This window comes from Neofelis nebulosa, chromosome 17, assembly GCF_028018385.1.
Source record: "Neofelis nebulosa isolate mNeoNeb1 chromosome 17, mNeoNeb1.pri, whole genome shotgun sequence".
NCBI classification, from domain to species: Eukaryota; Metazoa; Chordata; class Mammalia; order Carnivora; family Felidae; genus Neofelis; species Neofelis nebulosa.
The window spans coordinates 12,376,579-12,403,549 of record NC_080798.1 but is presented as its reverse complement, the minus strand read 5'-3'; the positions used below and the strand labels follow the sequence as shown (position 1 = coordinate 12,403,549).

Here is a 26,971-nt window from a genome sequence, read left to right as displayed (position 1 = left end):
AACAATCAACAAAACTAAAAGGCAACCTATAGAATGGTAGAAGATATTTGCAAATTACATATCTGATAAAGGGTTAATATCCAAAATAAATGAAGAACTTCTACAAATCAACACCCAACAACAAAGAATGCAGTTAAGAGATGGGTAGAAGACATGAGCATACAAGTCACCAAATAAGGCAGTCAGATGGCCAACAGACACACGGAAAGAGGCTCAACAACACTTATCATCAGGGAAATGCAAATCAAAACCACAATGAGATACCACCTCCCATCTATCAAAATGGCTAAAATCAACAGCAGAAGCAACAATTGTTGGCGAAGATACGAAGAAAAGGGAATCCCCCTTACACTGTTGGCGGGAATACAGACTGGTGCATCCAAGGTACAAAATGAAAGGAGGTTCCTCAGAAAGTTCTAAATAGAACTACCCCACGGTCCAGCAATTGCGCTTCTACGTATTTACCCAGAGGATATAAAAATACTGATTCGAAGGGATACATGCACCCCGATGTTTACAGTACCATTATCTACAACAACCAAATCATGGAAACCCCTCGACTGATGAATGGATAAGGAAGATGCAGTATATGTATACATGATGGAATATTACTCAACCATAAAAAAGGAATAAAATCTTGCCATTTGCAACGACATGAGTGCAGTTAGAGTCTTACGCTAAGTGAAGCAAGTTAGTCACAGAAAGGCAAATACCATGTTATTGCACTCCTGTGTGGAGTTTAAGACACAAGCAAAGGAAAAGAGAGAGGCAAACCAAGAAACAGACTCTCAACTATAGAGAACAAACTGATGGTTACTAGAATGGAGGTAGTGGAGGGATGGGTAATAAGAGGTGGGGATTAAGGAGGGCACTTGTATTTTTTTAACCCTTCCTTCCTTCCTTCCTTTTTTTTTTTTTTTTTTTTTTTTTGGTGGTGGGGGGGAGCAGAGAGACAGAGAGAGAGAGACAGAGAGACAGAGAGAGTGAGAATCTCAAGCAGGCTCCAAGCACAGCTCAGAGCCCGAGACAGGCTGGATCCCACCACCCTGGGATCAGGACCTGAGCGGCAACCAAGAGTCAGATGCTCAACGGACAGAACCACCAAGCCGCCCCCAAGGAGGGCACTTGTGATGACCATCAGGTGTTGGATGTCAAATCACTATACTGTACATCTGAAACTAGTATTACACTGTATGTTAACGAACTGGAATATAAATAAAAACTTTTTAAAAAGTAAGTGCAATCCTTATGACTCGTGCCCAAGTACTCCCCCATCCCTTCCTGTATTTAAACAAAAGTCAGGGCGTGTTCCTGGTAGAATTTGCAGATGCGTAAAGGAAGTATCTTCTCCCCTGAGAGGAGATAACCTAAGAGGAAGAAAGATGCTAAGTCCTACTCAGGTGAGGCTCTTCTTCCAGGAGGCAAAGCGTCATTTCCCCCCTCCCAGCAGCCTTTTTCAACGATGTCCAGGCTGCGGAAGGAAAGGAGGCTCAGAGAAATCACAACTTCATCATAACTCCCATGTACATTACAGTGGACAGTGCAGACAACATCCGGGAATAACCCCTACAAAAACCTACATTTAGATTGAAAAAACAACAACAACAACAACAACAATTAGGAATCTGGGTGCAGCTTCGCTTTCTTCAGGGATCTGAGAAAGGCCAGGAGCCAGAGCTCTGACCCCATCCCAGGTTCACAGAAGCTTTCAGGGGACTGAGAAATTAAAAGGTACTGCTAACAGGGGACTTTTTTTTTTTTTTTTTTTTTAAACCCCAAGCCAGGCTCTAAGTCCTTCACTTCTCCGTCCTCCCTTAACTCGCAAAATAACTCTATTAGGTAGACGCTAATATCCACTTAAAGAAGAGGAAAGAGAGGCAGAGACGCACAGAAATTCTCCGAATATTCCACCGCGGGGATGCGGCAGCATTGGCTGGTGGTCGGGGAAAGGGCGGGGAGGCGCAGAGCCAGGAGGAGACCCTCACCCCCGGCGAGGTGGGAGCCTGGCCCGGCCCCGAGCCGGGGATGCGCCCACCGCCCCGCAGTCCACAGAGCTCATTCAAAGGCAACACCAACCCCGCCCTTGGCCGCAGGCGGCTTCTCTTCCCCAGCGTCCAGAGCCTGGTCACCGTGGGCCAAGGCAATGGGAAGCCAGGTCAGTGCGGCCGCGGGGAGGGCCCCCGAGGAGGCAGGGGCTCACCTTTCGCGGAGGAACGAAGGCCGCGGCCTCGCGTACCTGGAGCGGAAGCGACTCTGCCTACAGAACCCCCCCCCACCCTGGACTACGCTTCCCAGAATTCCCGGCGGGAGCAGGGACGCCGCCTTGGCCGCCTGCGGCGGAAGTTATCCAGCCTCACTGAGTTCCGGGACTACACTTCCCAGAATTCCCAGGCCACCTCGTCGCCTTCCTAGGGTGGAAGTATCGGCTGTCCCAGCGAGAGGCTGGATTGTATTTCGGAGCCTGCGGGTCGGAGCGAACGCCGTAACCCCGAAATGCTGCCACAGGTACAGAACTCCTTGATGTACTTCTGTATTATCTCCAGCCAACCATGCAAGCGAGGCGTCTTTCGGGAGCGTAATACGTCTGGCCTTGTGCATCGGTGGACTGCAAATCCCGGAACCTCCTGCGGAGTGGCCTTTCCTCAAGGCTCTCCTCTCTCTTTGGGATAGTCAGTATTTGGACAGGCGGTATTCTCTTTTGGGTAGTCAGTACGAATTAATTCTATACCGTTAGTGGAGCTTGGCCACCCCCTCCCCCGTCGTTTTCTTGAAAAATTTTTTTTCTTCCAAACTAAGTGACAAAAACTAAGAAAAAACTCAACCAAAGCAAACTATAGAGCTATTCTAAGAAGCTACCTCCTAGAGACCAGTGAACTGGAGAAAGAGTAGAGGGGAGGGGATTATGGAAAGGAAGGGATGGCGGGGTGGGGGTGGGGAGCGGAATGCAGATACTAAAAGGACATTGTGCTGACCTATACAGAGTATTGAATTTGACAAATAGAGTCTCAACCTTACTTTGACTGGATTGCCTTTTTTAGTCTATATGGGCGTGCATGCGTCTAGAACCGACAGTACTACCTACCCTGAAGTGTTCATCGCAAGATCCACAAGAATGGACGTGGATGCCAAGAATCCACAAGAAGCAGATGCAACCATTGATTGATCAGGCCTTAAAGCAGAAGCAACAAATGTTTTCCACATTTCCTTGGCTTTAATTGCTGATTATGAAACGTGAGTCATAAGGCAAATGGGAGGAGCTATACTGACAGAGACAAACGTTGGAAACCTTTATAAAATCTTGAAGTATTTTTCTTCTTTAAGCTTCTGGCATCACATCACTGATCTTCTCCCTGCTCTAGACATAAAAACTTTCAAGTTGTCTTATGGAGGACGTGATTCAGGGAGGACAGGAGATGAAATAATGGCTTAATCCAGAAAATCTGCAAAGAGAGAAAAGAGAAGAAAAAGTTTAGTTGCTCAGGTTTCTCCTGGGGAATAAATATATTATCGTTTTCCTTTATGCTGGAATATTAATTGTATTCAATGCTATGTCACTTGAGCCTCTTATAATCTAGAACAGCTCCCCTTCTTTTTTGTGTGCCCTTGACCTGCTGAAATAGTAACTCGGTTGGCATGTAGGATTGCTCACATTCTGGATTTGTCTAATGACTCTTCTGGCATGTGTTGTCCTGATGCCAACGTTTTCTGTAAAGTATAAGTTAAGGCCTAGATTTTTGGCAATAATAAGTACAGTGTGGTGCTGAAAAACAGCTGAATGAGGTCAAATACAATGTCCACCTGAAACTATCTCAAATGTTGGGCGAGTACTGTCACTGAGGAGTGAAGGAAAAATGACAGGACAGGTGTAAATACCAAATGAAGACACCTTTTACAATCTGTATAAGCAAGAAAGAGAGTTTTGTTTAAGCCCAAGTTAGGACAGCTGCCCGGGAAACACTCTTCACAGGGAAGAATGTGTTCTGGAGAATGAACAGTTTTCAAAGGAGTGTATACCTTTTTTTACATCTTATAAAAGCTCAACAGGTTATAGATTAACATGTATGCAGGAGTCACAAGTCTTAACATCAAGGATTGCAGGGAGAAGGAGCACTGCTGGCTATCTTAAGGACAAGATGGTTTTCTGTTAGGCTACTCATTTACAGAGCAGGTGCACAATGTATGCTTGGTGGGCCATAAATCAGGCTTTTGGTTTAGACAAAGTTTATGTACGATCAGGCTGGCTTAGATAGAAATCTAAAATGGCTTCCCTTATATCTCAGGCCTTTAGAGAGTTGTTTTTTTTTTTTTCTCTCATCACATCCGTTATGTGAAAATGGTCCGTGGTTCAAAAGGACCAGAATCGATGTAAGAAATCATGCGGGGTACCGAACTAACAACACAGGAAACAACAGGTGTTGGTGAGGATGCGGAGAGAGGAACCCTCTTACAATGTGGGTGGGAATATAAACTGGTGCAGCCACTCTGGAAAACAGTATGGAGGTTCCTAAAAAAAAGTTAGAAATAGAACTACCCTGTAATCCAGCAATTGCCCTACTAGGTGTTTACCCAAAGGATACAAAAATACCGATTCAAAGGAAATGCGTACACCCCAATATTTATAGCAGCACTATCAACAACAGACAAATTATGCAAAGAGCTCAAATGTCCATCAGCTGTTGAGTGGATAAAGAAGTTGTGGCATATACATACGATGGAATATAACTCAGCCATCAAAAAGAATGAAATCTTGCCATTTGTAATGGCGTGGAGCTAGAGTGTATTATGCTAAGCGAAATAAGCCAGTCAGAGAAAGACAGATACTATATGGTTTCACTCATACGTGGAATTTAAGAAACAGAACAGATGAACATGGGAAAGAGAAAGGCAAACCATAAAACAGATTCTTAACCATAGACAACAAACTGATGGCTACTAAAGGGGAGGTAGGTGGGGGATGGGTTAAATGGGTGATGGGTATTAAGGAGGGCACTTGTGATGAGCACTGGGTGTTGTATGTAAGTGATTAATCACTAAATCCTATACCTGAAGCTAATATTACACTGTATGTTAACTAACTGGTGTTTTGTTTTTTTTTTAAACATTTATTTTTGAGACAGAGAGAGACAGAGCATGAATGGGGGAGGGTCAGAGAGGGAGACACAGAATCTGAAACAGGCTCCAGGCTCCGAGCTGTCAGGACAGAGCCTGACGCGGGGCTCAAACTCACAGACCGCGAGATCATGACCTGAGCCAAAGTCAGACACTTAACCGACTGAGCCACCCAGGCGCCCCAACTAACTGGCGTTTAAATAAAAACTTGGAAGATTAAAAAAAGAAATAATACCATGTAATTCCTAATTTAACAACCCCTCCCAAAAGACAATGTTTTAAAAAATACCTAATAGTTTGTATATTAAGGAGGATCAATCTGATAATAGGTGAATTTTCTGGATAAAATGACAAGGAAATTTTAAAATGCAATGGATAAATTTTTAATATACTTCCACCCCCTGTAATAATAAAACAGGTCATTTGAATAAACTTCTGGCAGATGATGGGTAGATAACACTTTTTTATTGAAATTTTTTTAACGTTTATTTATTATTGAGAGACAGACACAGAGCGTGAGCAGGGGAGGGGCAGAGAGAGGGGGAGACAGACTCTGGAGCAGGGTCCAGGCTCTCTGAGCTGTCAGCACAGAGCCCAACGTGGGGCTCGAACCCACGGACCGTGAGATCATGACCCGAGCTGAAGTCGGGCACTCAACCGACTGAGCCACCCAGGTGCCCCTAGATACATTTTTAAAGCTGTCAAGAGGCATCGAAAGACAAGATGATGGAGAATTTGTGGGCTAAAATTCAGAGAAAGTGAGGGAGTCATGCGCTTGTGGTGACTTTTCTCGTGGGGTGATAGCTGAAAAGCCTGGAAGGTCCGCAGCATTTTTGACACCCATTTGAGGGTAAGGGGAACAAAAGGTTCTGGCAAACACTCCGAAATACACATCTTTTCAGGCACACATAAAATATTTACAAAAAGGGATCACATGACGGGCCCTAAAGGAATAGCAACAAATTTCACAATGCTGAGATAATACCGGATGTGCTTTCTGAATGTAATGAATTTCAGCCAGAACTCAATAACAAAAAAAGATGATTTTAAAACTCCCGTGTGTGTTCTAATACAGTACTGTCCCTCAGCTCCCAAACCACCCTTCTTTACCCTGTTTTATGGCGCTGGGATGGAGGCTTTGCAGCCTATCCTTCTGCTTTGACATCTGATTCCGTGTTAGTCTCTGCCGACAGAAGGAGACTGCAAGGCTGGAGAAGGAACAGACTTGCTACTTCCTCTCGGCTTCCAGGAACAGCACTGCCTTCTAGCAGCAGCTGCTCACTCTAATTTGCACCTTTCCCAACACCTGACAACCAGTTTCATGGCTCCTCGCAGACACTATCAAACAGCCTCTCACATCCTGCTCCTCAGATGTCTAAGTCCTAGAACTGCAGCACTCTTCCTCTGACTGAGCTCGGGAACCAGGGCCAGCTGAACACTCCTCCCACCTTGGCGGTTTGAGTTTCAAGATATCAGGACCTTCCTCCAAGCTTGTCAGTTTTAATAATCCCTGTCTCTTCACTTTGTTACCCCAGACCTGGGGGTCGTTGCTGATTGTTGTGCTTGTTACCCGCACCACGCCTTAGAATCCTCTGTTCTTGGGGCGCCCGGGTGGCGCAGTCGGTTGAGCGTCCGACTTTGGCTCAGGTCATGATCTCGCGGTCCGTGAGTTCGAGCCCTGCGTCGGGCTCTATGCTGACAGCTCAGAGCCTGGAGCCTGTTTCGGATTCTGTGTCTCCCTCTCTCTCTGACCCTCCCCCGTTCATGCTCTCTCTGTCTCAAAAGTAAATAAACTTTTTTTTTTTTAAATTTTTTTTTAACGTTTATTTAATTTTGAGACAGAGAGAGACAGAGCATGAACGGGGGAGGGGCAGAGAGAGAGGGAGACACAGAATCGGAAACAGGCTCCAGGCTCTGAGCCATCAACCCAGAGCCTGACGCGGGGCTCGAACTCACGGACCGCGAGATCGTGACCTGAGCCGAAGTCGGACGCTTAACCGACTGAGCCACCCAGGCGCCCCGTAAATAAACTTTTTAAAAAAATCCTCTGTTCTCCCTTTCAGTAATCTAGTCATCAACTCCCTACATATACCAATTCTCTCTTTTCAAATAACTGGTGTGGTCTGTCTTTTCAGTGGACTCTAAGTTATATACCATGTTTGGAAATAAACCAAATCCATATAAATCAAAGAAATACTGCGTACAAAACTAAAATGTATTTTAACTGAGTGATAATAAAAATACTTCCTATCAAAGCACATAGGATGCACCCAATACATCAAATTAAAGGAAAGCTTTAAGTATAGGCATAAAGGAAGTAAAAAAAAAAAAAAGGATGGAAATTAAGAAATGAAACATCCATCTCAGTAAGTTAGAAAAAGAGCAAATTGGGGCGCCTGGGTGGCGCAGTCGGTTAAGCGTCCGACTTCAGCCAGGTCACGATCTCGCGGTCCGTGAGTTCAAGCCCCGCGTCAGGCTCTGGGCTGATGGCTCGGAGCCTGGAGCCTGTTTCCGATTCTGTGTCTCCCTCTCTCTCTGCCCCTCCCCCGTTCATGCTCTGTCTCTCTCTGTCCCAAAAATAAATTAAAAACGTTGAAAAAAAATATTAAAAAAAAGAAAAAGAAAAAGAGCAAATTACTTCTCCCAATGTACAGGTACAATAAAAATGAGAACAGATGGGGCACCTGGGTGGCTCAGTCAGTTGAGCGTCCAACTTCGGCTCAGGTCATGACCTCACGGTCTGTGGGTTAAAGCCCTGTGTTGGGCTCTGTGCTGACAGCTCGGAGCCTGGAACCTGCTTCAGATTCTGTGTCTCCCTCTCTCTCTGCCCCTAACCCACTTGCATTCTGTCTCTGCCTCTCTCAAAAATAAACATCTAAAAAAATTTTTTTAAATGAGAACAGATACATAAAATAGAAGACAAACATAGTACAAGAGGACTAAAAAGGTTATTCTTTGAAATGAGAACAAAAACATTGACAAATCCATGTGAAGACTTATTATTAAAACAGTTAGAAATCACAAATTACCAAGGAAATGAATGAAAAAGGAAACATCACTATACATTCTTATGGACATGAAGGGATACTCTGGGGAACTTAATGCCAATGAAACTGAGAACTTAAGTGAATAAATTTCTAGAGAATTTAAAACACACACCAAAACAGACACAAGAAGTTATCACAACTCTGAATAGAACTAGTACTTGAAATGGAATTTATTAAAAATCCACAAAGGAATTCTCTAGTCTGAGACAGTGTCATCAGTGAACTCTATCAAACATTTAAGGAAGAACCCATGCTTATCTTAGAATACAATGGAATATTACTCAGCAATCAAAAAGAATGAAATCTTTTTTTTTTTTTTTGCAACAATGTGGATGGAATTTTGCCATTTGCAACAATGTGGACGGAACTAGACTGTATTATGCTCAGTGAAATAAGTCAATCGGAGAAAGACAAATATCATATGATTTCATTCATATGTGGAATTTAAGAAGCAAAACAGATGAACATAGGGAAAGAGAAGGAAAAATAAGATGAAAACAGAGAGGGCGGCAAAGCACAAGAGACTCATATATAGACAACAAACTGAGGGTTAATGGAGGGGTGGGATGGGCTAAATGGGTGATGGGCATTAAGGAAGGCACTTGGGATGAGCACTGGGTGTTACATGTAAGTGATGAATCACTAATTTCTACTTCTGAAACCAATACTACACTGTATGTTAACGAACTTGGGTCTAAATTTAAAAAGAAAAAAGAAAAAAAAAGAATTCTTCCTGAGAGTAACAAAATAGGAAACACTTTCAACTAATTTCCAACCAACACTGATCAAAATCTGTTGCAGTCTTTATTAGAATGGAAAACGGTAGGCCTATCTCATTGGAAACACACATGTAAAAATTCTATGCCATAACTTATTCAACAGTTTATAAAAAGATAACACATCATGCCTAGCAGACTTACCAGGAATGCAAAAAACAGAGAGGTTGATAAATTAATCCTCCATTCATGATGAGAAAATTTAGGAAACTGGCAATAAATTACAGCGAACATGGAAAGCAATGTGAAGAGTTGAAAACATTTGCTATGAGACTGGCAATAAGATAATGATTCTTACCCTAACCACTTCTACTAAATGTTGCTTTTGCCCCTTTATTCTTCAATCTTGCCAGCTTGTCTGATTAACTTTGATAATTTATACTAGATCCCTTGGATTTTCTAGGCACAAGAGCACATGTTGACTTCAGGCTTGCAACAAAGGTGGCACTGCAGAGCTGGGGTAATGAGGAAGGTATTCCATACATGGTGCTGAGTTAAACTGGGTGGTGTCGAGGGGGGAATAATGATCTCTACCTCAAGCAATAAGCAAAAAATCTCATGCTGGTGGACTATAGAGCCAAATTTGAAGTATTTCTTATGAAACTTCCAATCTACTCAAGATATATACCCATAAGTACTGTGTGTGTGTGTTTACCAAAAAGACATGTATACGAATTTTCATTGCAGTATCATCCATAATAGGGATGTGCTAGAAATACTCCAAATGTTTATCCATGATGGAATGAATAAATTTTTTCACAACGGAGCCGGACACAGGAAGGATATTGAACAAACTTTAGCTATATGCGACACCATGGGTGAATCTCATAAATATGATGTTGAACAAAAAGAGCTAGGCAGAAAACAGGAGGTGTGGTATGATTCCGTTTATACAAAATTCATAAGACAGTCAAAATTGAACTGTACTATTCAGGGTGGACACTTTTGTAGTAAAAACATAAAGAAAATCAAAGGAGTCTATAAAAATTAGGGTAATTGGTTACTTATGATAGAGAAGGAAGCATCACGGTGCTGTGGGTAAGAGTGGAGCTTCTTCTGGGGTGCTTCATTTCTTGGTGTGAGTGGTGATTATGTAGCTGTCCATTTTCTGTTGATACTTTCACATGCATATTTATGATTGGGGCATTATTCTGAATATGAGTGATTTTTTGCATGCATAAAAATTAATGATATACGGATGTATGGTACATCCGTACAATGGAGCATTATTCAGCAATAAAAAAATTAACTATCAAGTTATAAAAAGACATGGGATAACATTAAATGCACATTGCTAAGTGAAAGAAGCCAGTTTGAAAGAACTATATACCATAGAATTCCAACTGTATAGACAGTAAAAATACCAGTAGTTGCCAGGGGCTTAGGGTAAGGGAGGGCTAATCGGTTGAACAGAGTGCTATTTTTGAGGCAATGAAACTATTCTGTATGATACTGTATGGTGGACACAGGACATAATGCATTTTAAAAAAATTTTTTAAACACGTATTTATTTTTGAGAGACAGCGAGACGGAGCATGAGCGGGAGAAGGGCAGAGAGAGAGGGAGACACGGAATCCAAAGCAGGCTCAAAGCTCTGAGCTGTCGGCACAGAGCCCAAGGTGGGGCTCGAATTCACAAACCGTGAGATCATGACCTGAGACGAAGTTGGACGCTTCACCAACTGAGCTACCCAGGCGCCTCTGACATTATGCAATTTTCAAACCCACAGAACTGTACAACACGAAGAGTGAACTCTAAAGTAAACCGCGAACTTTAGTTAATAATAATATATCAATATTGGCTCATCAACTGTAACAAACATGCCACACTAATGCAAGATGTCAATAATAGGAAAAGCTGTGTTTGAGGGGGGAGGGAGGTATATGGTAAATCTCTGTACTTTCTCCAAAATTTTTCTGTAAACCTAAAATTGCTCTAAAAAATAAAGTATTTTTTTAATCAGATCGGCTTCAAAGGAAAATGAATATATGGCAGAAAAGAACGTTTCATAAACTTGTTTTCAGAACTCAAAGGAAAAGCCTGAAGATAATGAGAATGTCTATAATGAATACAAACACATCAGTTAGGTGTATCTTAGAAACTAATTAGAAAAAAAGAGGATTACAGAAGGAAGCAGATTGTAGTAAGTAAACAATCAAGAGAGGATGAACAAAATTTCTCAATGTGAGCAATATTAAATAGTGTAACGAACAGAAATAGGAGAAGGGGAGGAGGGAGAGGAAGAGGGAGAAGAGGGGGAGGGGAGTGTGGAGAAGCGCTTGTCAACATTTGAGATATTTTTGAAATACAAGGTAAAGCTAAAAATCAAGTCAGTTTCAAAGGAATGAAACATAAGCCATGCATTTGAATTCTTTTCTGCAACATTAAAAGCACTCAGAAAATATAATGATATCTACAGGATTTTGACATGAAAAGATTGTGTTCTTTCTATGGTCAGAAAATGTACTGTCCATGTGCAATATACTTGGTACACAAAATTCAGGTGTGATTCACTTCCAGACTCTGCCTGGAAAATTATAGGTCTCTGGCAACAATGTGGACAGAATTTCCACAGACCCTATTCCTATTCTAATTACATAGAAATGCTGAACAAAATGTAAAACTAAAAATAACATTTACTTATTCAATTATATCCCCTACCACTCACATTCTCATTCTCTCCTGCCCCACAGGTAGTCATGCTGTGATCAATGTGCTCCTTTTATGTGTATGTGTTTCTGTCAAATTGTGTGGGATTGTGTGTGTGTGTGTGTGTGTGTGTGAGTGTATATATATATATGTGTGTGTGTGTGTGTGTGTGTGTGTGTGTGTTATATATATAAAACAAAAATTACTCATAACTTTTCTTTCAAAAAAATTGTTTTAATGTTTATTTTTGAGAGAGAGAGAGAGAGACAGAGACAGAGCATGAGCAGGGGAAGGGCAGAGAGAGAGAGGGAGACACAGAATCTGAAGCAGGCTCCAGGCTCTGAGCTGTCAGCACAGAGCCCGCTGCGAGGCTTGAACTCACAAACTGCGAGGTCATGACCTGAACCCAAGTTGGACACTTAACCAACTGAGCCACCCAGGCGCCCCATACTCATAACTTTTCAAAGCTATGTTCCCCCAATATTTTTACATGAAAAAAATTTTTAATGTTTATGCATTTTGAGAGAGAGAGAGAGAGAGAAAGAGAGAGAGCAGGGGAGGGGCACAGAGAAAGGGAGAGAAAGAATGCCAAGCAGGTTCCTCGCTGTCAGTGTAGAGCACAACACAGGGCTCTAACTCACCAGCTGTGAGCTGAGATCAAGAGTCAGATGCTTAACCAACTGAGCCACCCTGGTGCCCCTTTAATGTGGAGATGAGTTGGAAGAATTATAGTGTTCGCCCATATACTCACAGCCTAGGTTCTAAAATCAGCAATATTTATTTCTTAGCTCTCCACCCAGATATCCTACCTATCACTTATGTATCCAATTCAGAGTCCTATTAAGATACAAGACATTAACATCACCCCAGAAAATTCCCTCGAGAGACTTCCCAGTCAATGTCTACCCCTTTCCCCAGTAGCAACCACTGTTTTGATATTTTTTTCACCGTAGATTCATTTTAGAATGTCAATTATACGGAATCATACGGTAGTACTCTTTTGCATTACAGTTATTTGAGCATGGTGTTTTTCAAATCCATTCGTGGTGATGCACGTATCAGTCATTCGATCCTTTTATTAGAGTGATGTTCTATTGCATGAATACATCACAGTGGGTGGATATCTGTTAATATTTTTTTTTAGCTATTATGAATAAGGCTTTCACAGTTTCTCTCCGTTATAAGATACTCCTGAAACTCAAGATAAACAAAAATCCAGGAGTGCCTGGGTAGTGTTTGAGTTCAGCTCAGGTCATGATCTCCCAGTTTCCGGGTTTGAGCCCTTTGTTGGGCTCTGTGTTGACAGCTCAGAGCCTGAAGCCTGCTTTGGAGTCTGTGTTTCCCTCTCTCTCTCTCTCTCTCTCTCTCTCTGCCCCTCCCTGATCATGCTCTCTCTCTCTCTCTCTCTCTCAAAAATAAATAAACATTAAAAAAAGATTTAAAAGAGAAAAAAATCCAGAGAACGATTTGTAAATGTCTCTGCAAGCACACTTAGCCAGGGAAAGGGCAGTTTAGACTTACCAGATTAGTTTTTTAAAACAACAAAGTCCATTGTAATATCTCCTTCCCCCCTGGAGATTTCTGAATTCAAATGATAATCAAATCTGTGTCAATTAGGTGTTTAACAATGGTGATCATAAAGATCATCCAAACATTTCAGGTATATAAAAGAACTAAATTTTAAAAAAGAAAAGTAGGGGGTGGGGAGGAAGCGAGTACTTTAAGATCACAATTCACATACTTGGTCTCAGAATCACCCAAAGAGCTAAGAAAGAAGAGAGGTCCAGTCTCCTGAAACTATTACAGGGTTTGGATTTTTTTTTTCTACTTCTACCAAATTTCCCAGGTAATTCTAACACCTAATTTTGAGAACTACTGCCTTAAAAATATTATGATATTCTCTAGTTTCCTAATATAACTGATTGAATTTCCCACACACTACAATTATACTGTACTCTGTAACATAGAAGGCACATAGGGTGTGCTAGGAACGATTCCAAGCACTTTTCATATAATCTCATTTAAGCCTCATGACCGCTTAATGTGATATGGAAGCAGAGTATCGCCCAAGATCATAAGGAATCATGGAATCGTGCTTCGGAGGTTTAACCCTGGCCCAGCCACTTATTGGCCTATTATCACCCATCTGTAAAATGAGGATAATCATAGGGTTGTTCTGAGAAAGAAGTAAGTTAACACAAGAAAATTGGAAATACTGTCTGAGTCCTCAGGGACTCTCCATAAATATTGGCTGTTATCAGCCCCAACATCATCACGGTGGGATAAATAGAGAACTCAAGGAGGTGGCAGAGTTGCAGAGAAAACAGAATACAGGAGATCCGCTACTCGCTGAGCAATCTCTATAAACCTGGAAAGCTCACTCAAATGGGGGCCAAACCCACCTTCTGCTTACTGCCTACAGATTTCTCTTCCAGAAGGGCAAAGACGTGTTTGTCGCAGCTGACCTCCGGCCAAGAGAAAAGGCATCGCCGCCAATGCGGGCTCAGCTCCCTCAGAGGAGACCTTACCAGAGCCGCACTTCCCTGGAACGGAAGCGACTGCCCACAGCGCTCCCAGAATTCCCAAGGAGACTCTGGTTACAGCCACGCCCTTCTGTAAACGGAAGTTCCCGACTGCCTCGCGCTCTTAACACTGGCCTTTCCAGAACCGTGGGAAGAACTTTGGCTTCCTGGGGAGGAAGGTTGGCCACGTCTTAGAACGTGGCTTATGTTTCACATGATTCCGGAGCAGTATGCGAGCTTCTTAGTCCTGTCCTTGAACAAAATGCCTTTTATAATGAATTTGGAAGAGTTCCCTTATCTTCTATTTCTTTTTGTGCAAGTCTGAGTAGGATAAGTATGAATGCTTTAAATATTTGGTATACTTCACCAGTGAAGCCATCTACTCCTGGATTTTTGTTTGCTGGGAGAGTTTTGATTCCCAATTCAATCTCCTTTACTAGCAATTGGGCTGTTCATATTTTCTATTTCCTCATGATTTAGTCTTGGTAGGTTATGTGTTTCTAGAGATTTATCTATTTCTTCTAAGTTGTCAAATTTGTTGGCATATAATTGTTCATAGTAGTTTCTTATGATCCTTCATATGTCTGTGGTATCAGTTATAACCTCTCCTCTTTCATTTCTGATTTTATTTCAGTCCTCCCTCTTTCTTTCTTGGTGAATCTAGCTAAAGGTTTGTTGGTTTTGTTTATCCCTTTCCAAAGAACCAGCTCTTAGTTTCATTGATTTTCCCCCCATGTGTCTTTTTAGTATCCATTTCATTTATTTCTGCTCTGATGTTTGTTATTTCCTTCCTGTTACTAACTTTGGGCTTTGTCCTTCTTTTTACAGTTCCTTGAGGTGTAAAATTAGGTTATTTATTTGAGATTTTTCTTGTCTCTTGATGTGGGCACTTACTGCTATGAAATTCCCTTTTAGAACTTCCTTTGCTGTGTCCCATAAGTTTTGGTATGTTGTACTCCCATTTTGACTTTTCTCAAGGTATTTTTTAAATTTTATTTTCTAAATTTACATCCAAATTAGTTGGCATATAGTGCAACAATGATTTCAGGAGTAGATTCCTTAATGCCCCTTACCCATTTAGCCCATCCCTTCTTCCACAACCCTTCCAGTAACCCTCTGTTTTTTCTCCATATTTAAGAGTCTCTTATGTTTTGTCCTTCTCCCTGTTTTTATATTATTTTTGCTTCCATTCCCTTATGTTCATCTGTTCTGTGTCTTAAAGTCATCATATGAGTGAAGTCACATGATATTTGTCTTTCTCTGACTAATTTCGCTTAGCATAATATCCTCTAGTTCCATCCATGAAGTTGCAAATGGCAAGATTTCATTCTTTCTGATTGCCAAGTAATACTCCACTGTATATATAGACCACATCTTCTTTATCCATTCATCCATCAATGGACATTGGGCTCTTTCCATACTTTGGCTATTGTTGATAGTGCAGCTATAAACATTGGGTTGTGTGTGCCCCTTCAAAACAGCATACCTTTATCCGTTGGATAAATACCTAGTAGTGCAATTGCGGGGTCATAGGGTAGTTCTATTTTTAATTTTTTGAGGAACCCCCATACTGTTTTCCAGAGTGGCTGCACCAGTTTGCATTCCCACCAGCAATGAAAAAGAGATCCTCTTTCTCCACATCCTCGCCAACATCCGTTGTTGCCTGAGTTGTTAATCAAGGTATTTCCTTATTTCTTCTTTGAGCCATTGGTTCAACATTTTACACCTTTTAAACATATAAGATCTGTACATTTCAGTCCTTTACTAACAAACACATATATCCTTCAATACCAAAGTAAGAAGTAGCCATTTTACCTCATGCCCAAACTTTGAGGAATTCTAATTTGTGTGCCACTGGCCTTAAGAACAATTACATTTTTTCATGTAATAAACAAATGTTATTAGAAGAATACAAGCATTTTACAAAATCCAAGAAACTAAATCAACAAACATACTTTAAAGGCAAAGAAATGAGAGATGGTCAGGAAAACATAACAGGCGGTCTGTTAGATACATTATCTGCAAATACATACATACGTACATACATACATGGACTTAAGGAGACTTAGCAGAAAATCACTCAGTTCCATGGTTTATTTTCAAAATCCAAAATTAGTAGGACAAAAACTGTGAGTGGCTCAACCAGGGTAAGGTGAAAAGTACGAAACCAAGTAGCTATGGGCCAGAGGACTCAGTCACAAACACAAGATCTCAGAAAACAAGTGCCTGCCAGACAGACCAATCAGCCTGAAACTACTACCTTCTACCCTGTAGTATGCAAATACTATAGTACATATGTTTTGACATATCGTCATAGGTAAAATTTCAGAATCCTTATGTAACCACAAATGCACATACTGTACACAAAGTAAACAACCCAAAATCCAAGCCAAAACCAGTCCCGAAACCAGTCCCCAAAGAACAAATTCCTTCATATCAATAAATTACTGATGTCATAGGGCTGTTTGTCGAGTTAAAATCAACCAGGTGAAATTAATGTCTCCTATAAAACTGCTGTGATTCTTTGAGATTCAGAAACCTATAGACTAAAGGTTAAACAGTGCAAATATAAAACATTATATGCAAATTAAAGAATCAAGAAAAATCCATTTCCCTATTAGAAACATTCTTCACTTTGAGTTTTAAAATCTAAAAGCATATGAGGACAGTAATCTCAGAATAGAGAACTTCCTCAGCTTGAAAGAGTATCTACAAAAAACCCTACAGCTAACATCATACTTCATGTGGAGAATCTAGAAATTTTCTCACTAAGATCAGGAACGGGGCAAAGGTGTTACCATTCAACACTCTTTTCAACATCATACTAGAAGTTCTAGTTAATGCGTTAAGATAAGAAAAGGAAATTAAAGGTATACAGATTGGGAAGGAAGAAATAAAACTGTCATTTTTCACAGATGACATGATCATCTATGTAGAAAGTCAAAAAGAATGGACAAAAACATTCCCAGAACTAATAAGTCACTATTGCAACGTTGCAGGATACAAAGTTAATACAAAGGTCAATCACTTTCCTATATACTAACAATGAAGAAGTAGAATTTGAAATTAAAACATAATACCATTAGCAATCCCCAAGGTGAAATACATAGTTATAAATCTTAGTTATAACTACAGTTATAACAAAATGTTTATAAGATCTATATGAAGAAAACTACTCTGATGAACGAAATTAAATAATAACTAAATGAACGGAAAGATATTCCATGTTCATCGATAGGAAGACTCAATATTGTCAAGATGTCAGTTACTCCCTATTTCATCTATAGATACAATGCAGTCACAATAAAACTCCCAGCAAGTTATTTTGTGAATGTTGAAAAACTGATTGTAAAGTTTATATGGAGAGGAATAGACCCAGAATAGCCAACACAATACTGAAGAATAAAAAAGTTGTAGTATTGACACCATTTGACTTCAAGACTTACTATGCCACAGTATAGTTACAGTGATAAAGACAGTGGAGGTGTTGATGAAAGAATAGACAAACAGATCAATATAACAGGAGAGAGAGCCAGAAATACACTAAAATAAAAACAACCAACTGACCTTTGACAGAGAAGCAAAGGCATAACAGTGCATCAGAGATAGGCTTTTCAACAGATGGTTCTGGAACTAGATGTCCTACTGCAAAAGAACGAGAAGGAGAAGGAGGAAGAGGAGGAGGGGGAGGGGATGCAGGGGAGGAGGAGGAGGAGGAGGAGGAGGAGGAGGAGAAAACAAAAAGAAAAAGGAGTCTAGATCCAGACCTTAGATCCTTCATATAAATTAACTCAAAATGTATCAAAGACTTAAGTGTAAAATTCAAATGTAAAACTCCTAGAAAATAATATAGAGGAAAATCTAGATGATCTTGAAGATGGCTGTGGCTTTGTAGATCAACATGAAAGAAATAGTTGATAAACTGGACTTTGTTAAAATTAAAAACTTCTGCTTTGTGAAAGACAATCTCAAGACAATGGGAAGATAAGCCACAGACTGGGAGAAAATATTTGCAAAAGACAGATAAAGGACCTTTATCCAAAATACACAAAGAACTCTCAACACTCAACAAGAAAACAAACAATCCAATTTAAAAATAGGTCAAAGACTTTGACACCTCACCAAAGAAGATATACAGATGGCAAATAAGCATATGAATAGATACTCTACATAATATCTCACCAGGGGAATTTAAAGCAAAAGATTATCTTCTCGTTTTTCCTAATCAAAATCCCATCAATAACTTTAAAAAAACAAAAAACAAAAAAACTGTGGTATATCCACAGTACTAGTCAACATTAAAAAGAAATAAACTAGAAGAAATTACTAGATGTATGCAATAAGGATTAATTTCACAAGTATTATGCTAAGTGTAAGAATTAAGACAAAAATATACATTTTATGATTATACTTATATGGCATACTGCAAAAGAAAAAAAAAACTATAGGGAAAAAAATTGGATCTATGGTTGCCAAGGGCTGGGGGTGGGTTAAGTGGACTGATGATATTGTGGCACCAGGGGTCTGTTTCTGTTGGACAAAGGTTGTCTTTCTAAATAGGACAATTAACTGTCTGGATTTGAATTTGTCTTATCAGTCCACTGTGCTTACTCCAATTATACGATATATAGACTACTGACTGCTGCCAGGCAGTCCATCTAATAACTCATACTTGGGTTGTCCTTGCATTTTTTATTCATATGCAAATCTATTGTACTGCTTCTTAATAAACTTGAGAAAAGAAAATGTGTTCAGTGAACCCTAATGAGATCCAGGGATTTTCCCAGTCTCCCCGTCATTCAGACACAGGGATCTTAAAGAAAGCTGAAAAGGCCTGTTGTAGATTCCACTCTAGTATCAGCTTGGAGACCACAGGTTGTGCAGTCAATGTGTTGAACTACAAGTTGTGAAAGATGGTTTAAGCCAGGAAAAAAAGTATCTATTCTTCTCCTCTAGGGCCCTGAATAGATGAATCTGGGAATTTTGGGTTAGAGATAAGCATGGAACCTCCCATGCTTACAGATGAGTGCTCCTCATTCATGTGTTTTTATTAAAAGATTTTATTATTTAGAACAACAAAATTAAGGAACATATAGGCATTTATCACATAGCCCCTATCCCAACACGTGCATAGCCTCTGTCATTATCAACATTCCACACCAAAGTGGTACATTTATAACAACTGATGAACCTACACTGACACATAATCACCCAAAGGCCATAGTTTACAATAGGGTTTACCCTTGGTGCTGCATATTCTATAGGTTTGGACAAATGTATAAAAACATGTATCTATCATTACAGTATCACACAGAGTATTTTCACTGCCCTAAATCCTCTGTGTTCTGCCAATTCATCCCTCCCCTCACCGACCCCTGGCAACCACAGAACTTACTACTGTGTCCATGGTTAGGCCTTTTCCAGAATGTACAATTGGAATCATAGTATACTGTAGCCTTTTCAGCTTGGCTTCTTTCACTTAGTTTTTAAGTTTCCTTAGCATTTAAGTTTCCTCTATGTATTTTCATGACTTTACAGCTCATTTCTTTTTATTGCTGAATCATACCCCATCATCTAGATGCATCACAGTTTATTTATCCATTTACCTACTAAAAAACATCTTGGTTGCTTCCAAGCTTTGGCTATTATGAATAAAACTGCTACAACCATCTGTGTGCAGGTTTTTATGTGGATATAAGTTCAACCCATTGAGTAAATATCAAGGAACACAACTGCTAGATCATTTGGTAAAAGTATATTTGATTTTGTAAGAAACTACCAAACTGTCTTCCAAGGTAGCTGTATGGTTTTGCATTCCCCCCAGCAATGAATGAGAGTTGCTGTTGCTCTATATCCTCCCTAGCATCTGGTGTTGTCCTTGTAGATTTTGGCCATTCTAATAGGTGAGTAGTAGCATTTCATTGTTTTAATTTTCATTTTTCTGATCACAATGATCTGGAGCCTATTTTCATATACACATACATTCAAAATACATTTGTCCAAAAACGCATAGCATGTATAATACCAAGAGTAAACTCTATTGTAAATTATGGACTTTAGGTGATTATGATGTGTCAGTGTAGTTCATTTAGGTCAGTGGTCCATCTTCAGTTAATTTTTGTGAAGGGCATAGAAACTAACCTTTTAAAAGAGACACAGAGTTTGGGGAAAGGGAAAAAAGACATAATGCAAATTCTTTAAGCTACCCATGAGAAGGGGGAGGTATATTCTGCCTTTAAAAATTCTCCTCCCAGGTAGTTTTACCTTAATCTTTCACATCTCTCAGGGCTCTGCTCAAATGTCACCTCATCAGTGACAGCATACCACTCAATATAATTTAGCAAATCTCTTCCAGCCCACCCTCAACCCTGGCAATCTTCATCCCCTTACCTTGATTAGTTTTTCTACATAGGCTTTACTACTACCTGACTTACTATATGTACATATATACATATACATGTATATATACATATGTTTTTAATCTTTATTTATTTTGAGATAGAGCATGAGTGGGGGAGGGGCACAGAATCCAAAACAGGCTCCAGACTCTGAACTGTCAGCACAGAGCCTGACACGGGGCTCAAACCCATGAGCCATGAGATCATGACCTGAGCCAAAGTTGAATGCTTAACTGACTGAGTCACCCAGGCACCCCTACATTTTTGTTTTCATAGGTCTTTTCCAACTGAAATGGAATATTCCTAAGTACAAGTACTCATATTCCCTTTTCCCAGAAAAGCACTTGTCAGATAGCAGGTGCTTTGTAATGAGGTGTTAAATAAATGTGTCCACTTATTTTTTCTGTGAGAACTTGGACTAAGTCACAGAAATCAAAAAGATCTTTTCAAGTAATGTATTCATAAAAGGAAAAATTTCATGTCAGTTCTTCTAGAGTTAAAGGCTATCAGGCAAAGCTACACTAAGGTGGAATGTGGTAATGAAAAATAAAAGCTGAGGTAAAAAGAAGGTATAAGACACAAGTTCAGCAGTGGCACTGATAGGTTGGTTCTTTCTGTAGTTCTTTTTTTTTTTTTAATTTTTTTTCAACGTTTTTTATTTATTTTTGGGACAGAGAGAGACAGAGCATGAACGGGGGAGGGGCAGAGAGAGAGGGAGACACAGAATCGGAAACAGGCTCCAGGCTCCGAGCCATCAGCCCAGAGCCCGACGCGGGGCTCGAACTCACGGACCGCGAGATCGTGACCTGGCTGAAGTCGGACGCTTAACCAACGGCGCCACCCAGGCACCCCATCTGTAGTTCTTATACAGCCTCCCTGGATGTATTAAAATATTCATTTTCCAAGAAGCTCATTTGAGCCCCAGTGTCTAGAGTTTTTATTGGAGTTTCATTTTGTGGGCATGACTCATCAAATCATTAGCCATGTGATGGGGCTGGTATCACCTGCTTCTAAACCCCAACCGTCGAATGGTTAGTTTTTCTGGTGACCAGCCCCCATCCTGATTCATCTCGTTAGAATAAACTCGGGTGTGATCCAACTGGCTCACCCTGAGTAACAGGATACTCCTATCAGTTGGGAAAATCCAAGAATTTAGAAATTACCCCTCCGGAATCCAGAAAAAACACCAGACAAATTATTTACAGATAGGCATTCATCAGAAGATTAAAAAAAAAAAAACCCTACCACAATTCTACAACATACATCAAAACGGTTTTCTGAAAGGGCCAGATAGTATTTCAGACTTGAAGACTATATAAAACTACTCTGTTCTGCCACCACCGTGCAAAAATAAATAATATGTAAACAGATGGGTGTGGCTGTGTTACAACAACAGATAATATGTAAACAGATGGGTGTGGCTATGTTACAACAACAGAAATTTATTTACAAAAAACAGGACCATAGTTTGCCAACACTGGTAGAATATCTATTAATCACATTGGCTTATTCATAATCTCAAAGTCTAAGGGATGCCTATCCACTACTTTATTCACACTCAACAATCATTGGCTGAACACTTCCATGTGCCAGGCCTGTCCTAGTCACCAGAGATACAGTAATAAACAAGACACAAACTTCCTCCTCACATGAAAATTACATTAAAGCAGAGAGAGAGGTGATAAAACAAATTTATGGTCATGGTTTTGAATACTCAACAGTGGTAGGATACTCATATTCCCCAAAATGATCTACAGGTTCAATGCAATCCCAATCAAAGTCCTAATAGGCTTTTTCATAAAAATTAACAAGCTAATTCTAAAATTCACAATCTTAAAAAAATAAAATCCACAATCTTAAAAAGAACCAACTTGGGATACTTATATGATCTGATCTCAAGATTTACTATTAAACTACAATAATCATGAGAATGTGGAATTGACAAAGGATAGATATAGGCCAAAGGAGTAAAACAGTCCATGTATGTATGTCAACTAAGGTTTTTCTGCAAATGTGCTAAGGTAATTCAATTGGGAAAGGATAGTCTTCAGCAAAAGGAATTTGAACAGCTGGATATCCAGGTGGGAACAAAAGAAGAAACTTGATCCTTAGTGCAAGCTATATACAAAAATTAACTCAAAATATATCATAGACTCAAACTTAAAAAGCTGAAATTACATAACTTCTAGAGGAAAACACAGGAGAAAATTTTGTGATGTTAGGATGGGCCAAGATTCTTAGGTAACATACAAAAAGCATGAGCCATAAATTAAAATATTGATATATTGGATTTCTTCAAAATTAAAATATTCTTCCCTCCAAAAGAAATCCTTAAGAATGTAAGAAAAAAAAAGCCACACACACACACACACACACACACACACACACGAGGAAATATTTAAATACATAGATATGATAAAGGACTTGTATTCATAATACTTGAACTACAACTCAGTAATAAGAAATCCAACAACAAAAAGGGCAAAAAACTCTAAAGATACTTAAAAATGGAAGATACATAAATTGCCAATGAGTACATAAAAACTGTTCAACATCATTTGTCTTCAGGAAAATGCAAATTAACAGTACAAATGCATTTTGATTGATATTGCCAAGTGCCCCATAAAAGTTCTTATTAATTTCATCCCAAAAGTGTTTGGTAATTGTCACTCCTGTATTGCACATGCTAACTCTGGATAATATACCTTTTTTTTTTTTTTTTAAATTTTTTTTTTCAACATTTTTAATTTATTTTGGGACAGAGAGAGACAGAGCATGAACGGGGGAGGGGCAGAGAGAGAGGGAGACACAGAATCGGAAACAGGCTCCAGGCTCCGAGCCATCGGCCCAGAGCCTGACGCGGGGCTCGAACTCACGGACCGTGAGATCGTGACCTGGCTGAAGTCGGACGCTTAACCGACTGCGCCACCCAGGCGCCCCGATAATATACCTTTTTTATTGCAACAGGCCATCAGTCATTCTTTAAGGACAGTCATGAAGTTTGTTCTCTGTGTTCTCAAGGTACATGGCACATTCATCTACTCTGCTTCAAGATTAAGAGCATGGTCTCTGGAACCAGACAGCCTCATTAGAATCCTAAGTTTGTATATCTTATTAGCTTATTAGCTTGCTCAGACAAATTCCTTCACCATTCAATATTCAATCTCCTCATCTGTAAATGGTCCCTATATCATAGTTACAGAAGGAATCTTCAAAAAAGATACATGATAAGAATTCAAAACAGGGTCTGGAACCTACTGTGTGCTTAGTAAATGTTAGCTTTTATTATTATTTTCATCATCAATTTTATTCCATTCCATGGCTCATGGTAGTCCATGGAATTAATAATTAAAATATAGGTAATGCGCGCACACACACACACACACACACACTCCAAGTAATGCACAATGAACTTTAGATTCTTTCCTATTAAAAATGCTACAAAAAACTTCTCTTTCCTAGATCTTAGCCTACTTGTCCAATTGCTTCTCTTGGATGAATTTCAGAAAATGAAAACTGAAACACCAAAGTATATACATTTAAAATTTTTGATAGTGAAGTAGCATATTTTCTTACCAAAAGTTTTTCCTATGTTTCCCTTCTCCCAAGAAAGTATAAGTATCCCTGATTCTCCATACCATGATTAATATTAGGTATCACCAATTTTTAAAAACCTTGAGTGAGGGCTGCCTGGGTGGCTCAGTCGGTTAAGCGGCTGACTTCGGCTCAGGTCATGATCTCGCGGTCTGTGAGTTCGAGCCGCGCCGCGCGTTCGAGCCGCGCGTCGGGCTCTGTGCTGACAGCTCAGAGCCTGGAGCCTGTTTCAGATTCTGTGTCTCCCTCTCTCTGACCCTCTCCCGTTCATGCTCTGTCTCTCTCTGTCTCAAAAATAAATAAATGTTAAAACAAACAAACAAAAAAAAAACCTTGAGTGACATAATCAGTGGAAAACAACATTAAGAATGTTTATTTACGAATAATATTCTCATATCTTTACTTGCTATATCTATTCCTTCTTCCTAAAATTTGTCTATTCACATTTTTGTATTCATATCCATTATTTCTATCGGGGTTTCACTACCTTATGAATCTCTAAGATTATTAAGCCACTTTCTAGCATATATGTTGTTGACATTTTCAGCTCAGTTTACCGTACATCTTCTACACATGTATGTATGGTGCCTTTTTCACACAGGGAAATCTAAAATTTTCATACAGACTTGCTCATTGTTATATTTACTTTGGCTAGAGCCCTGCGCACCCGTAACCAGAAGCAACCTTTTGTGTGTGTCAACACCGTTCTGCAGCGTTTTAGAAGTATTAACCCCATTTAACTCTCACAAGCTCATTGGGTAAGTACTATAATTACACCTCGGAAACTCATTCACGGAGAGCAACTTGCCCAATGTGATGGCGCTAGGAAGCGGCACGGCTGATTGGCGAGTCAAGGAAAGGGCTGCGGGAAGTGGTAATGCTGAGTGTGGAGTCCAAGAGAGGGCTGGGGGCGCTCAGTACCTAGGAAACTGTCAATCCCGGATGAGCGACCGTAGCCCGCCTCCAAGCTGGGACTCGCGATCCGCCCCCAAACGCCAGGAAGCTCTGCCCAGCCAGAGGGAAACGCAAATGCCTCTACCCCTTGTCCTCCATCCACCATCACTTTTCGCCCTTCACACATAGGGCTGGGACACCACTGGTCCCTCGCCTAGGCTAAGGAGGCCTAGAGTCGCTGCCAGAACTCAAGTCTCACCACTATCTGGGGAATAATGGCCGCAACCTCCCCTGGAGCGGAAGTTCCTGCGACTCACTTCCCAGAACCCAGAACCACACGTGAGACACACCACCCGCACTGCTGAAGAGGAAGTGTTGTCCACGGCACGGAACTTCTGGACTACACTTCCCAGAATGCCAAAGCGGTCTAGGGCTACAGCCCCACCTGCCTGGAGTGGAAGTGCTTCCGACTACACCTCCCAGAATCCTCTGCGGGATCATGCTTCCTCCCTACCCTCTCTATTTCTTTTGGTTAATTAAATATTACCTGAGACACTTTTCCAGCGCTATTAGCGTTTGGCTTTTTTATATTTGTAAAAAAAAAAATTTTTTTTTTTTTGTCAAGAAAGCTCTAGTACCTGGGGGGAAAAAAAAACACAAGCAAAGCTTTCCATACGAAAAGAAATTTAACATGTTTTTTAGCAGAAAGAGAAGATTTTACAAGGGACTTGGTCTGGGCTGCATTGTACATCAGACTTAAGGAAGATGGGATGCCAGACTTGGTTTGACTTGATTGCCTCTTTACTTGTGCCTGTATTCATCTATCTCTGACTGCTATCTGGCACGAAGTATTTATTTCAAGATGCCAAGAATCCATAAGAAATTCCAAGCACAAATCAGGCCGTAAAACAGAAACAGCAGTGTTATTCCTGACAAATGAAAGGAACTGCACTGGCAAGGAGTTGGAGAAAAGATTGTAATAGGGAAAATGGCTCTTTCCTTTAAAAAATTTTTTTAAGGTTTATTTATTTTTAGAGAGAGAGAGCGGGACAGGCACAGAGAGAGGGAGACAGAGAATCTCAAGCAGGCTCCACACTGTCAGTGCAGAGCCCAATATGGGGCTCAAATTCAGGAACTGCAAGATTATGACCTGAGCTGAAGTTGGAAACAACCGACTGAGCCATCCAGGCACCCCTTTCCTTTAAATTTTTTAGTGCAAACTCAGGCTTCCTTTTGACTACTCCTGTGTTGGTCTTCAATATTATATATTTGCTGAGTATTTCTTTTATTCAGGAGGGGAGGTAGGTTGAGGTAGGAGATGGAATGCAGGTAACCATGACCAGTGAAACCATAGGAAGTGGTACTTACCGCTTTACTTCTGGGCAGAAAAAAATTTTTTTAATGAAACAATAATGCCAAAGTATTGAGAATAGTACATGAAACACCAAATGCATATACCTTAAATTCCACGCTTAAAAATTTTTTTGCCACACTGGCTTCATTTACCATTTTCTGAAATATTGTATAGCTACTTCTTGATATTGTTATTTCCTTCCAAATACTACCTATATCACTTAAAAAATAACGATATTATATATCCACAAAATCATTACCTTATGGGACAAAATTAATAATTCTTAGTATTATCTAATTTGTATCCCAGTATGAGTTCCTGTTTATTGAAAAATACTTTTTTTTTGAAAAATACTTTTTACAACTAGTTTATTCCAATCAGTATCCAAACGGATTAACCATATTTGATCATCTCATCTGAAGTTCATTTATTCTGAAACTACCCTCCCCAACACACATCATCACCATCATTTTTCATTTCTTCAAATGTTGTAGAATCGAGATGTCAAATTACGTATCCAAATCTGCATTTTCTATTGGCCTCCTCATACTTTTTCCTGCAAATTTCTAAATTTTCTGTAAAGTAGAATTTTGATTTAAAGGCTAGGTAGGATACAGGGTCATGGGGG

General features: G+C 40.1%; 1 protein-coding gene and 3 long non-coding RNA genes across 4 annotated transcripts in view; 2 read left to right on the top strand and 2 right to left on the bottom strand.

Moving 5' to 3' along the window:
* The window catches only part of ZNF112 (zinc finger protein 112), a 33,503-nt gene extending 31,229 nt beyond the window's left edge, over positions 1 to 2,274 (bottom strand). The window contains exon 1 of the mRNA XM_058709058.1: positions 2,201 to 2,274. The gene's annotated coding sequence lies outside the window, so the exon portion shown is untranslated. The remainder of the gene's footprint in view (positions 1 to 2,200) is intronic.
* A 123-nt stretch (positions 2,275 to 2,397) lies between these two features.
* On the top strand, positions 2,398 to 3,520 carry LOC131499788 (uncharacterized). The gene is made up of 2 exons (XR_009256062.1): positions 2,398 to 2,505; positions 3,039 to 3,520. It is a non-coding gene; the product is annotated as an uncharacterized LOC131499788 (long non-coding RNA).
* On the bottom strand, positions 3,192 to 14,238 carry LOC131499786 (uncharacterized). Its single transcript, XR_009256060.1, has 2 exons — positions 13,984 to 14,238; positions 3,192 to 3,440 (listed from the first exon to the last, which is right to left on the bottom strand). It is a non-coding gene; the product is annotated as an uncharacterized LOC131499786 (long non-coding RNA).
* A 1,369-nt stretch (positions 14,239 to 15,607) lies between these two features.
* On the top strand, positions 15,608 to 26,968 carry LOC131499787 (uncharacterized). The gene is made up of 3 exons (XR_009256061.1): positions 15,608 to 15,783; positions 23,469 to 23,522; positions 24,697 to 26,968. It is a non-coding gene; the product is annotated as an uncharacterized LOC131499787 (long non-coding RNA).
* Positions 26,969 to 26,971: the final 3 nt, after the last annotated feature.